Raw genomic sequence first — 14,173 nt, 5'->3', positions numbered from 1 at the left:
TCACGTACCTATGGAAGCCATAAAATAGTATGTGACCCTCTGGAGCTGGAGTTGGGATGGCTATGAGCTCTCCAACATGGATGCTTGGAATTGAACTTAGGACTTCTGAAAGAGTAGTGAGTGCTCTTAAGAGCAGAATAATTTCTCCAGCCTCTTAGATTTTTTTATTGTTTTACATTTCAATCACAAATCAAGCTCCACACACTATGATGACTCAAATGGACTTAACAGATATCTACTGCACGTCACAAACACAAAAGAATATACTTTCTTTTCAGTACCTCATGGTACTTTCTCAAAAATTGACCTGCATTGACAAAGATGACCCAGAAACTCAAGTTTTCAAGTCTGAAGAAATAGGACATTTGAGATTTGGGTTTTGTTGTTCTTGTTATTTTGTTGTTGTTTTGGTTATTGTTGTTTGTTTTAAAACTGCTTATCATTTTTTCTTTTTCTTTTCAAGCTAGATTTTATGACTCAACTTTGGGGTGTGCCCTCCAGTTTTGTATCCTACTTATAAAAATAATTGACAGTAATATCCTCTCCTTTCTGCACTCATTAATAAGTCTCTGCTTCTTCTGGCCCCCAAAGAAAACACTTTGGGCCAATTGTGTCTCTGTTATTTACTTCAAAGGGTTTGATTGAAATTCCCAGGAAGTGCATGAAATATGTCTATGTGTGATTTTTGCTGCCATTAACCTAAAGCAACCCTATCCCTCTGACACTACTGGCTTCCCATTTCCCCAGAGACTGAGAATCTGTTCAGCAACACGTGCTAACAACTGAAACAGGAGAAGAGCCTCCTGGGGGGATAATCCCACACAGTGTTTGATCTAAAGTGGAATTCATAAGAACTGCTATAGGGTCAAAAACTTTGCTACTCGCAAATTGTCAGGAACCACCCCAAAAGATCCTGTGAGGTTGGGTGATGGAATAACTTGGAGGTTGGCATGAATCTGGTCAAGAGGCTGCTGAAGTCTTTTGATGGCAGGCTGGGAACTATCCTTGCCAGGCTGAAATGTGAACTGCAGGAGAAATTCACCTCATTTAAAAGAAGGAAATTCAATAATGAACGTGGCAAAGCATTACTGAGTCATTCTTTCCAAAATTTGCTATTGCTACAGACCGATTGTAGGCACAGTTGTCCAGGATGTATCTTTTGTTGCCCATCTTGACAGTGTGCTCTAATCTTTGGATCCCTGTTTTCAATGTAATTTTCCAGAAGGGTAAAAATAAAACAGGATTATTCCTCAAGAATGAAGTACGGCATGTATGTGGTCCGTGGAATCCCAGACATAAACCGATAATAATGAAACTGATGACTAAATGTTCCAGAGATATTATGCAGACCTTGAGTCAGAATGACTTCAAAAAAGATATTTTATCCTTGGTGTGGAGATCCCAGCAGATACACACACACACAATTAAAATATAGAATTCAAGATAAATGTCTCCAACCTAACTTATTTTCATGTGGTTAAAAATACTGGGGCTTCTAGCGTCTTTCAAATAGTGTCTGAGACATACACATGCTATCCTGGTACCACACATTTGTCAGACAGAGTTCTCACCTGGTAAGGTCAGCATGATAACCAGGACATTAAGAGTGCTGAAGTAACTTAACACCAGTTCCAAGGAGGGATCAATGAACAGCTGGTGAATTTTAAAGTCAAGTTTGGAGACTTCACTTGAACAACAAAACCTGGTTCTGGTTTTAGTTGGCACATGACAGAGACTTCAGATCCAATCATCTGAGATTCCTGTGAACATTGTAAACACAGAAATAAAATATTACCCTAACAGTTCCAAAATTTAAACCTAAAGCCAACCCAGGACTGGATTCTTAGAAGAATTATTACAACTAATATGGCCAATGAGAATGCAAGCTGTACAATATGGAAAGATGAGTGCCTGTCAATTGACAAGTTCATTTAAAATGAGAACATGGAGGATCAAATATCTCAGAAACAGCAACCTAAAAGATAGAAGATCAAAATAAACACTCTAAAAATAATCAAACATTGGGAAAAAATAGTAACAGTAGAGGTTTTTAATATTTAACAAATATGGATAAGACATTAGATAGCAGACCATTGAATAAGACAAGATTATGTTACTGAGATAGAGTCACAGGATGGAGACATCCATGTCAATGCATAAGGATGTGAAAGAGAAAAGTATGAGAAAAGATGAGGTGCATAGACTCTCAGTGTAGACACCCCGATGCTGGGAGTCAAAGTATTCTCAACAAGACAAAAAGAAAGAACACTTTCGAAAACATCATGCAGAGCTGTTAAAGCTCACATGCTTTCAAAGGTCAAAAGGTCACTGAGGGCCAATGTCCCGTAAACTACTCCCAGCATTTAATTGTGAATTTTAAGACCTTAATATGCCGCCTGCTCGTAGACTGGTAGAATTGACTCTCTAAATGACCATGCTACCAAAAGCAATTTACAGAATCAGTGTAATTACTGCCAAAACCTACACTAAATTTTTCATAGAAACAGCAAAAAAAAAAAAAAAAGAGTCATCCTAAAACTAATACTGGGGTACAAAAGACCCTGTATTGTCCAAGCAACCCTGAGCAAAGGGAACAGTGCTGGAGTGATTTATCAGATTTTAAGCTGGGTACTGAAACAAAACAGATGTGTGAAGCCATGGAGCAGAATAGCAAACGTAAACATGAGTGCACATAATTACATACTTCTCATAGCATGTGACAACGGTGCCAAAATACACACTGGAGAAAACACAGAATCTTTGATAAACATATTTAGTAAACTGAATGTCCACGTGTACAAGAATGACAACAGATTTGTACCTATTGCCTCACACAAAAGTTAAGTCTGAATGGACCATAAACCTCAATGGAAAACCTGAAAAGCTGAAACTGCTAAAAACAGTATCCTGCATATATAGGTGTAGGGAAGAACTTCCTGTCTAGGACTCCGTTTGCCGTGCAATTAGTGAAAATGATTGACAAGTGGGACCTCAAAACTGCTAATGAAATAGTCAATCCCCTAAGGAGTAAGCCCACAAAATGTGACACAGTCTTTGCCATCTATACATCCAATAGAGGTTTCATGTATGAAATATTAAAAAAGCTTCAAATATAAAGATGAAGAAAACAAATAGGCTATGGATCTGAACAGGTGGTTCTCAGAAGAAATATAAATAGTAAAGAAATATCTTTAATAGTGCCCCTTACCCTTAACAATTAAGGAGATGCATATTTAAACAACATTAAGATTTCCTCTCACCCCTGTCTGATGATGGTATAGGAAACTGGTCCAGCTATTCTGAAAATCAGTGTGCAGAATGCTCAAAAAGCTAAAGGTAAATGTGTCATATGTTCCAGCTATATAGCTCCTTAGCATAAGCCCAAATGCCTCAAGAGTCTGCCTTACAAATACTTACCTGCCACATTCATTGCTTCTCTATTCCCAATAGCTAGGAAATGGTCACATCCTAAGTGCCCTTTAACGAACCAAGTGGATAAACAAATGTACATGTATACAACGACACACCATTCATTCCTACAAGTTTTATGTTGAGGAAATGGATTACTAAAATTAAGTAGAACCCAACTGGCTTTTTTGGTCAATCCTGGCTACTATAAAACAACAGACTAATACTATTAATATTCTCAGGAAAATTCCAATCTAGATCATTTTACTCAGTGAAAATATCTATAAAATGTAGATGTGTTTTCAACTGCCCCACAGTGCTTCAGACATACAATTTCTTTGAAGCAATGTGAGAATTCATTGTAGTCAATTACAGGAAAATTCCCTAAATTTACTAAAACAGGAAATGAATTGGAAAAGTGAAGGATTTGATTTGAAGGTAGCATTCTCCTTTTCTGAGTGTCTCTCTGGCCAGTCATTGTTCAAAAATTTGTGAGCATTTGACACCATTTTAAGTGCCTCGATTCAAAACTATCCAGTTGTAGGTCAGGAATCAGGTACAGCTACCCAGCTCCCAAGTCAGCTTGATACAGTTAGTCTATGAATTACACACTGAGGAAGCCAACTGATGACGAAATGTCGGTTCAGGGTGTTTAGGAAAAAGTTGAATAAATGAGAAGGCTGTGTTGCGGTGGTCTCTTGCATGTTGTTCTTTGGTGAAGGATGTTAGTGCTACATAAAAATCCACTAATTCCTCTTGTTCTTTTTCTAGTCCAAAATGAAGAATTCCAGTAACAGTGGAAATGGAATATGAAGAAACTGGCATATCACCCTGTGTCCATAATAAAATAAGAGAAGACATATGAGGTAAAATGGGAGCTACCTGGAAAAGTCAGTGTGTGTATGATAGCATAACTCCTGCCTTTATCTGTTCAGTCAGGCAATGGTGTAGGAAACAGTCCATCTCAATACAGAGAAAAGCCAAATGCAAATCTGTTTGACACTGGGAACAAAACACAGCATTTTGCTTTCAATCTCCAAATCCAAAGAGCACTGTAGTTGGTGCTAGACAGTGCCTAAGAGAAAAACAGTCCTGGATTTGTGGAAAGGTGACTTCCACAAGAAGAGCAAGTGAGAGGTGGTGAAATACAGATAGTTGGAAGGCAAAAGACCCCAGCATGCTCAGTTAAGGAATGAGGAAGTAACAAAGGGAGAGAGGCAGACAATGAGGGAACATTAGTGACCAGGCTGTACTGTGAGGCTTTTTGTTTGTTTGTTTTGTTTTGTTTTTCAAAAAGGGTTTCTCTTAGGAACCCTGGTTACCCTGGAACTCACTCAGTAGACCTCAAACTCACAGAGATCCACCTGCCTCTGTCTCCCAAGTGCTGGGATTAAAGACATGTGTCAGTCAGACTCGTTTCAGACCTCTAGAAGAAAGCTGAGCGTGAATCTGAGAGTCACACAAGCAGACAGGTTAGAAAACTTGAGTGAATCTCAGTCATTCAAGCAATGCCAACCCATTGCACTTCAGTACTGATTCTAAGAGGGTTAGAGTCTTTAGGGGTCTAATTCTGGTGTTTGTAGGATATGTCCGTGAAGGAATAGGACACTGAGTTTATTTATATTTGATTTGAAAATTCTATTAGGTCACCAAGAAACCAATACAAAGTTTGGCCTCATGGAGAACTCTATTTAAGAAAACACAAATTCAGCTGTTAAGTCATAAGCAGGGACCTGTCCTTGAACTGCCAGAGAAATGGTCAGGAAATTTTTTTTTACATTCTCAGGAGGATACACATAGTATGACTGTGGTGTAACTACAGGAAAAAGCCATGGTATAAAATGCAATGAATGGGAATGAGATTGGATAAAAGAAAGAGAATGCCATGGAAAAGCTGGAGGATAAAAGATGGAATGAGTGCTGAGCCAACTTTCATATTAAAATGAATAAATAAATTCATTACATTAGAACATAGAATTGGTAACACAGGAGGAAAAAGTTAAGATCTCAGAGCATTTCTAAGGCAAACACTAAAAGACAAAAATTAAGAGAGAGTGGTGCAGGGCAAAGAGAGTCTACAAAGTTGTGATGAAAGGCTATCAGTTCCTATTGTCAACATCCCCCCAGTCTTATCAGTGAGATTCCTCCCTGCTTACACTGATATGATATCCCAGACAGAAGGGGAATTAATAAAATAATAACTCCAGTGAGTAAACAATTGCTAAACACTTGCCGTGTGCCATATTGTTTGAGGGACTTGACTTGTTAATTTTTTTAGTTCTGGAGCACTGAGCATGTGCACTGGGCCCAGAAGGCCAGCAAAGGGCAAGTAAGGGAAATAGCAGCTTGAGAACATTGCAAAAATGAGATACAAAGGTCACCATGGCAAGAGACCTGTCCCTCTTCCATTTTTTAAAAATTTCTTATTTAGTTTTTGGAATGGGGACACATAACTTGGTGCATGTGAAGGGTAGAGGTCAATTTGAAAGAGTTGATTATGTCCATGGCATGGTTTCTGAGAACTGGCTCAGGTAGCCAGGCTTGGTGGCAAGCACCATTGATTTGCTGAACCGTGTGGCTGGCCCTCACTTCCCTGCACAGTTACCGCCTATTCTTTTGTGTTGTCCCCTTCAACTGTGCTTTGTTTCCTTCATGCTTGTTACATAACTTAGTTGCAATTTAATTTCTATCAATGGCCTTTAAAAATGCAAAGAAATATAGGATGTCAGCCTAGGATACCTACAAACTACTGTTATTACTAAGGGAAAAAGAAATATTTGCTAAAGAACCATGATCAACACAACTTTTTTCCCCTCTCTCTCATACATGAGTGAATGGGTTAGATGCACTTAATATGACTTGCTAGACACACATTCTGTGAGTATGAGTTGACTTGAATGCCACAGACCCCGGACTGACTTCGAATTAAGACCATGACAAAATTTATGGGCTTTGGTGTTTCTATTTTGCTCAAACCATGACTTGGTGTAAAAAGATCAAGCAACAAAGCATCCTCTAGTGCAGTAGTTCTTATCTTTCCTGATGCTGGGACCCTTTAATAGTTTTTCATGTTGTACTGACACCCAACCATAAAATTTTTTCTTGCTTTTTCATAACTGTAATTTTGCCATTGTTATGAATCATAATGTAAATATCTCATATGCAGGTAGTATGTCGTGCCCCTGGGAAAGGGTCATATGAATTCCCAAATAGGCCACAATCCACAGATTGAAAACCACTGCTTTATTGCTTGGGAAAGCCTCCATCCAACACTCAGCAAAACCCACTGAACACTCAATTACACAACTGAAAGAAAATAAACCAACGCCTTAGTTGGTTCTACTGCTGTGAAGGGACACCATGACCAAAGCAACTCTTATAAAAGAAAGCATGTACTTAACCAGGGTGGCAGGCGGGATGACATGGCATTGATAAAATGGATACGTTGACAAAATAACCATTCTTGTGGGCTTTTGTAACCTCAAAGCGTCTCCCAGAAAAGCTTCCCCCAGCAAGGCCATACCCACTGTGACAAGACCACAACTCTTAATCCTTCTAATTTTTCCCAAACAGTTCACTGTCTGGGGACTAAGCATTTAAATGTATGAGCCTACAGGTAGCATTCTCATACAAACTGCCATAGTCACCAACCTGAATGAACTCTGAAGTAGATTCTTCTGAGCATATACCTACAGATAAGAATACAGCCTGGTCTGCCCTTGGAATGATGCCTTCAGAAACCCCTGTACAGGATCTAGTCAAATTGTGTGCAGACTCATGACCCATGGGAACTATAGGCTAGTAACAGTGTATTGCTTTAATCTGACAACTTAGTCATTTGTAACACAGCAACACAATGTAATATAGGGTTGAACATGCATCTCAACTTTCTGGCAAAAGAAAGGGAAAGGGTAAGTATATTTACTCTGGCAAAAAATTTAATATTACGTTCTGGCAGAATTTTTGTATTACAGCGGCAAAAATAATGTCCTACATAAACAAGGCCAGGGGAAAAAGTAAACTGTTTATATAGAAATAACAACAGAGAACAAATCTGTGTTTCACAAAATTAACTCTAGATTTCTTATAGAAAATACTGAAAAGGTAGGGCAATAGCAACCTCTGCCAAGCTTGAGAGGTCTTAGAGATCTTGTTTGTCATACTTCATTCATGTTTTTTTTTTGAGATTGTAATTTTAATTACATCATTTCCCCCTTTCCTTTCCTCCTCCCAAACACTCCCATATGGCCTTCCCCACTCTCCTTCAAATTTATGGCATTTTTTCACTAATAATTTTTGCATATATATATATATATTAAATAAATATGTTCAATCCATATAGTGCTGCCTTTATGAACATTTTCAGGACTGACAGCCACGGGACAGACAATTGGAATGCTATTCCCAGGGCAAAACCACTCTCCTGTCCCTAGATTTCCTCAGTTGCCTATAGTCTATAGGGTTGAGGCCTCAAGGACTTTTCCCCATTCAGTTTGTCATGTTCCTTGGAGTCATCCTAGTTCAGCTTGTGTTGGTAAGACTTTATGTGTATAGCTTCTGATTTTACTAGGATATACTGACTCCCTGATCTTCTACAAAGAAAAAAGCCTTCTCAGGAACACAAGAGGTAGGAGAACATTATTTCTCTCTCTCTCATTTTCTCTCTCTCTCTCTGTATGTGTATGTGTTTGTGAGTGTGTGTGTATGTTTGCACATGTGTATGTGTGTATGAGTGTGTCAAAACTGTTGGCATGCATTCATACATGAAATAGATACACATACTTTAACAGATACATATGTATGAAGTCATATATAGACATATATATATATATATATATATATATATATAGAGAGAGAGAGAGAGAGAGAGAGAGAGAGAGAGGAGAGTTTTCTATAGATAGATGTATAAAAAGGTTTGGTTTTTGTCTGTCAATATATTTTCTATGTGGTGATGTTTTGTTTATGATCAAACAAATAAAGCTCATGCTTGAAGATCAGAAAAGCCATGCAGCCAACTGCTAGAAAGTTCATAAGAACTACCGCGGATCAGACCAAAAATGACTATCCTGTCCTCAGCGTGCCTACAAACTGACTGACTCCTGTCTCCTCCAGTCTTATATTCCTCTCTAGTGCTGGAATTAAAGGCATGCAGCACTACTGCCCTCTATGGCTAACTAGTGCTGCCTGGCCTGTATGACTGACTAGTGTGACTAGCTTTGCGCTCTGATCTTTAGGCAAGCTTTATTTGTTAGATCATAAACAAAATATCACCATATTTCTATAGTGTATCAACCAATTAAATGTTGAACACATTCATTCTTTAATAATGAGAACTTTTCTGCACAGAACCACCGGAGACCCAGGGACTGCACACTGCGGATCCTGACAGGAGTTAGCCACCCAGAGACTGCCAACAGCCTGGTCCTTTCTCCACCCAGGGGACTAGGAAGGCCTAGACTTGTCTCTGACCCACCATCTGCTGTCCTGCCTGCTTTCTGGTGCCCTGAGTAGCACCACCTGAAACCTGGAACTGCGTACTCCAGATCCCATCCAGACTGGGTCCAGACTACCCAAAGACTGCAAAGGCTGATACTAGAACCACCTTCATGCACGCAAGAGAAGAGTACCAGAGTATTAAACCTGCTTGCATCCACTGGAAGGGAACTGTGGTCACGTACCCACCAGGAGAGGAAGAAACTCTTTCTGCACCCACTGGAAGAAGTAATGGGAAGGAAACAATATAAAAACACACTCAGCAAAAGAAAAACCAATATGACACTGCCAGAGTCTAGAGACTGGTGTAGAACCAGCAAGACATGAACACCCAAATGCAGATGAAGCAGAAGAGAATGACCTTAAAAACAATTTCATGGGAAGCGGCGGTTCTTCCAACAGCAGCAGGTAAACAGGCCGGCTTCCCGGCCTGTGCTCCAGTGCCTGCAGATCGCCTGGGACCTGCACAGAGCTCCCAATCCCGGCGGGAGCCAAGCACCCCAGACTCCGGATCTTCGCTCACACCAACGAGACCAGGAAAGGAGAGGAGGCTGGGAGTCCAGGGAAGCAGCGGTTCTTCCAACAGCAGCAGGTAAACAGGCCGGCTTCCCGGCCTGTGCTCCAGTGCCTGCAGATCGCCTGGGACCTGCACAGAGCTCCCAATCCCGGCGGGAGCCAAGCACCCCAGACTCCGGATCTTCGCTCACACCAACGAGACCAGGAAAGGAGAGGAGGCTGGGAGTCCAGGGAAGCAGCGGTTCTTCCAACAGCAGCAGGTAAACAGGCCGGCTTCCCGGCCTGTGCTCCAGTGCCTGCAGATCGCCTGGGACCTGCACAGAGCTCCCAATCCCGGCGGGAGCCAAGCACCCCAGACTCCGGATCTTCGCTCACACCAACGAGACCAGGAAAGGAGAGGAGGCTGGGAGTCCAGGGAAGCAGCTGTTCTTCCAACAGCAGCAGGTAAACAGGCCGGCTTCCCGGCCTGTGCTCCAGTGCCTGCAGATCGCCTGGGACCTGCACAGAGCTCCCAGTCCCGGCGGGAGCCAAGCACCCCAGACTCCGGATCTTCGCTCACACCAATGAGACCAGGAAAGGAGAGGAGGCTGGGAGTACAGGGAAGCAGCGGTTCTTCCAGCAGCAGCAGGTAAACAGGCCGGCTTCCCAGCCTGAGCTCCAGTGCCTGCAGATCGCCTGGGACCTGCACAGAGCTCCCAATTCCGGCGGGAGCCAAGCACCCAGACCCCAGGTCTTCTCTCCCACCAACGAGACCAGGAAACCAGAGGACCCAGGGAGACCAGGGGAGTAGCTGTTCTGGATCAAGTACAACAGGACCCAGCATAGGGTCCAGGGGACCAGGTAAGAGGATAAGCGCCCCAGATTCCTGTTCTTCTTCTCCACCCACAGGACCAGCATTCGGACAAGGAATAGAAGAACCACCAGATTATTGGACTTGCTAGCACCCACCAAAAGGGAACTCTGGTCCCCAGACCAGTAAGGGGCTCTTTCTGCACCCACTAGAAGAAGAGATGGGAAAGAGACAATACAAAAACACACTCAGCAACAGAAAAACAAATATGACACCGCCAGATTCTAGAGACTCCACACCAGCAAGACCCCAACATTCCAATGCGAACGAAGCAGAAGAGAACGACCTTAAAAGCACTTTCATGAAAATGATAGAGGCCCTAAAAGAGGATATTGGAAAATCCCTCAAAGAAATGGAAGAAAAAACAAACCAAAAAATGCAAGAAATGGAAGAAAAAACAAACCAAAAAATGCAAGAATTGGAAGAAAAAACAAACCAAAAAAGGCAGAAAATGGAAGAAGAAATGAAGCAAAAAATGCAAGAATTGGAAGAAAAAACAAAGCAAAAAATGCAAGAATTGGAAGAAGAGTCATACCAAAAAAGGCAGGAAATGGAAGAAGAAACAAAGCAAAAAATGCAAGAAATGGTAGAAAAAACAAAGCAAAAAATGAAAAAATGGAAGAAGAAACAAACCAAAAAAGGCAGGAAATGGAAGAAGAAACAAAGCACAAAATGCGAGAAATGGAACAAAAAACAAACCAAAAAATGCAAGAAATGGAAGAAAGAACAAACCAAAAAATTCATAAAAGGCAACAAACGGATGAACAGATAAACAGAAAATTGCAAGAAGCAATGCAAACACTGCAAGGGTTGAAAACTGAAATAGAGTCATTAAAAAAAACACAATCTGAAGAAAGGCAGAAAATAGAAAAGCTGGACAAACAGACAGGCACTACCAATACAAGCATTACCAACAGAATAGAAGAGATGGAAGAGAGAATCTCAAGTGTTGAAGATACGCTAGGAGAAATGGATTTATCAACCAAAGAAAACCTTAAATCCAACAAATCCTTAACACAAAACATCCAGGAAATATGGGACACCATGAAAAGACCAAACCTAAGAATAATAGGTATAGAAGAAGGAGAAGAAATCCAGCTCAAAGGGGCAGAAGGCATATTCAACAAAATCATAGAAGAAAACTTTCCCAACCTTAAGAAAGACATGCCAATGAAGGTACAAGAAGCCTACAGAACACCAAATAGAGTGGACCACAAAAAAAATCCCCTCGCCACATAATAATCAAGACCCCAAACATACAGAATAAAGAAAGAATATTAAGAGCAGCTAAGGAAAAAGGTCAAGTAACATATAAAGGCAGACCTATCAGAATTACACCTGATTTCTCCATGGAAACGCTGAAAGCCAGAAGGTCCTGGATAGATATTCTACCTACACTAAGAGACCACGGATGCCAGCCCAGACTACTATACCCGGCAAAGCTCTCAATCACTATAGACGGAGAAAACAAGATATTCCATGACAAAACTAGATTCAAGCAATATGTGTCCACTAACCCAGCCCTACAGAAAATTTTGGAAGGAAAACTCCAACCCAAGGAAGCTAACTACAACCAGAAAAATATAAGCATTAGAGAATCTCTCTCTACCAACAGCCAAAAGAACAAAGGGGTGAAATTCCACACATAATTCCACCAACAACAACCATCGCAAATCGAAGAAGGATGAACAATCATTGGTCATTAATATCCCTCAATATTAATGGCCTTAACTCACCCATAAAAAGACACAGACTAGCAGATTGGATTTGAAGACAGAATCCTTCCTTCTGCTGCATACAGGAAACACACCTCACCCTTAAAGACAGACATTACCTGAGAATTAAAGGTTGGGAAAAAATTTTTCAATCGAATGGACCCAAGAAACAAGCCGGGGTAGCAATCCTAATATCTAACAAACTAGACTTTAAAATAAAATCAATCAAAAGAGATGAAGGAGGTCATTACATACTCATCACAGATGAAACCCACCAAGAGGAAGTGTCGATTCTGAACATCTATGCCCCAAATACAAAGGCATCCACATTCGTTAAAAAAACATTATTAGAACTTAAATCTCATCTAAAGCCCCACACAGTTATAGTGGGAGATTTCAACACACCACTCTCACCACTAGACAGGAATACCAAACAGAAACTCAACAAAGAAGCAAAAGGGCTAATAGAAGTAATGACCCAACTGGGATTAACAGATATCTATAGAACATTTCATCCACATAAAAAAGAATATACCTTCTTCTCACCACCACATGGAACCTTCTCAAAAATCGACCACATACTTGGCAACATATCAAACCTCAGCAGCTACAAAAAAATTGGAATAACTCCATGCATCTTATCAGACCACCATGCTTTAAAATTAGAATTCAACAACAACACAAATTGCAGAAAACCTAAAAACTCATGGAAATTGAATAATGCTCAACTGCACCATCCCTGGGTCAAAGAGGAAATAAAAAAAGAAATTAAAGACTTCCTCGAATTCAATGAGAATGAAGACACAACATACCCAAACCTATGGGACACTTTGAAAGCAGTGCTACGGGGAAGTTCATAGCGCTAAATGCTCACATGAAGAAACAGGAGAACAGTTATACCAGAGAATTAACATCACAGCTGAAAGCTCTAGAACACAAAGAAGCACACTCCCCCAGGAGGAGTAGATGCCAGGAAATAATCAAATTGAGGGCTGAAATCAATAAAGTAGAAACCAGGAAAACAATACAAAGAATCAACGCAACGAAGAGCTGGTTCTTTGAGAAAATCAACAAGATAGACAAACCTTTGTCCAAACTTACCAAACAGCAGAGAGTGAACACGCAAATTAACAAAATCAGAAATGAAAAGGGGGACATAACAACAGACTCTGAGGAAATCCAGAGAATCATTAGGTCATACTTTGAAAACCTGTACTCCACAAAATTCGAAAATTTAAAGGAAATGGATGACTTCCTGGACAGCTATCAATTGCCAAAACTAAATCAAGAACAGATAAGCAACTTAAATAGACCTATAACCCCTATGGAAATAGAAGCTGTCATCAAAAGTCTCCCAACCAAAAAAAGCCCAGGTCCAGATGGCCTCAGTGCAGAATTCTACCAGAAATTCAAAGAACAGCTTATACCAATTCTTCTCAAAGTGTTCCACACAATAGAAGCAGAAGGGTCTTTGCCAAACTCTTTCTATGAGGCTTCAATAACCTTGATCCCCAAGCCACACAAAGATACAACCTAAGAAAGAGAACTTCAGACCAATATCCCTCATGAACATTGATGCAAAAATACTCAATAAAATACTGGCAAATCGGATCCAAGAACACATCAAAACAATCATTCACCACGACCAAGTAGGTTTCATCCCAGGAATGCAGGGATGGTTCAACATACGAAAATCCATCAACGTAATCCACCATATAAACAAGCTGAAAAACAAAAATCACATGATCATCTCACTAGATGCTGAAAAAGCCTTTGACAAAATCCAACACCCCTTCATGATAAAGGTCTTGGAGAGATCTGGGATAACAGGGACATACTTAAACATAATAAAAGCCATATACAGTAAACCAACAGCCAACATCAAACTAAATGGACAGAAACTCAACGCAATTCCTCTAAAATCAGGAACAAAACAAGGCTGTCCACTCTCTCCATACCTTTTCAACATGGTACTTGAAGTTCTAGCTATTGCCATACGACAACAAAGGGGGATCAAGGGGATACAAATTGGGAAGGAAGAGGTCAAACTTTCACTGTTTGCAGACGATATGATAGTTTACATCAGTGACCCAAAGAACTCTACCAGGGAACTCTTACAACTGATTAACACCTTCAGCAAAGTGGCAGGCTACAAGATCAACTCAAGAAAATCAGTAGCCCTACTATATAC

The sequence above is a fragment of the Mesocricetus auratus genome, unplaced genomic scaffold, assembly GCF_017639785.1.
Source record: "Mesocricetus auratus isolate SY011 unplaced genomic scaffold, BCM_Maur_2.0 Super-Scaffold_100006, whole genome shotgun sequence".
Classification (NCBI taxonomy): Eukaryota; Metazoa; Chordata; class Mammalia; order Rodentia; family Cricetidae; genus Mesocricetus; species Mesocricetus auratus.
This window is presented reverse-complemented; position numbering follows the sequence as displayed.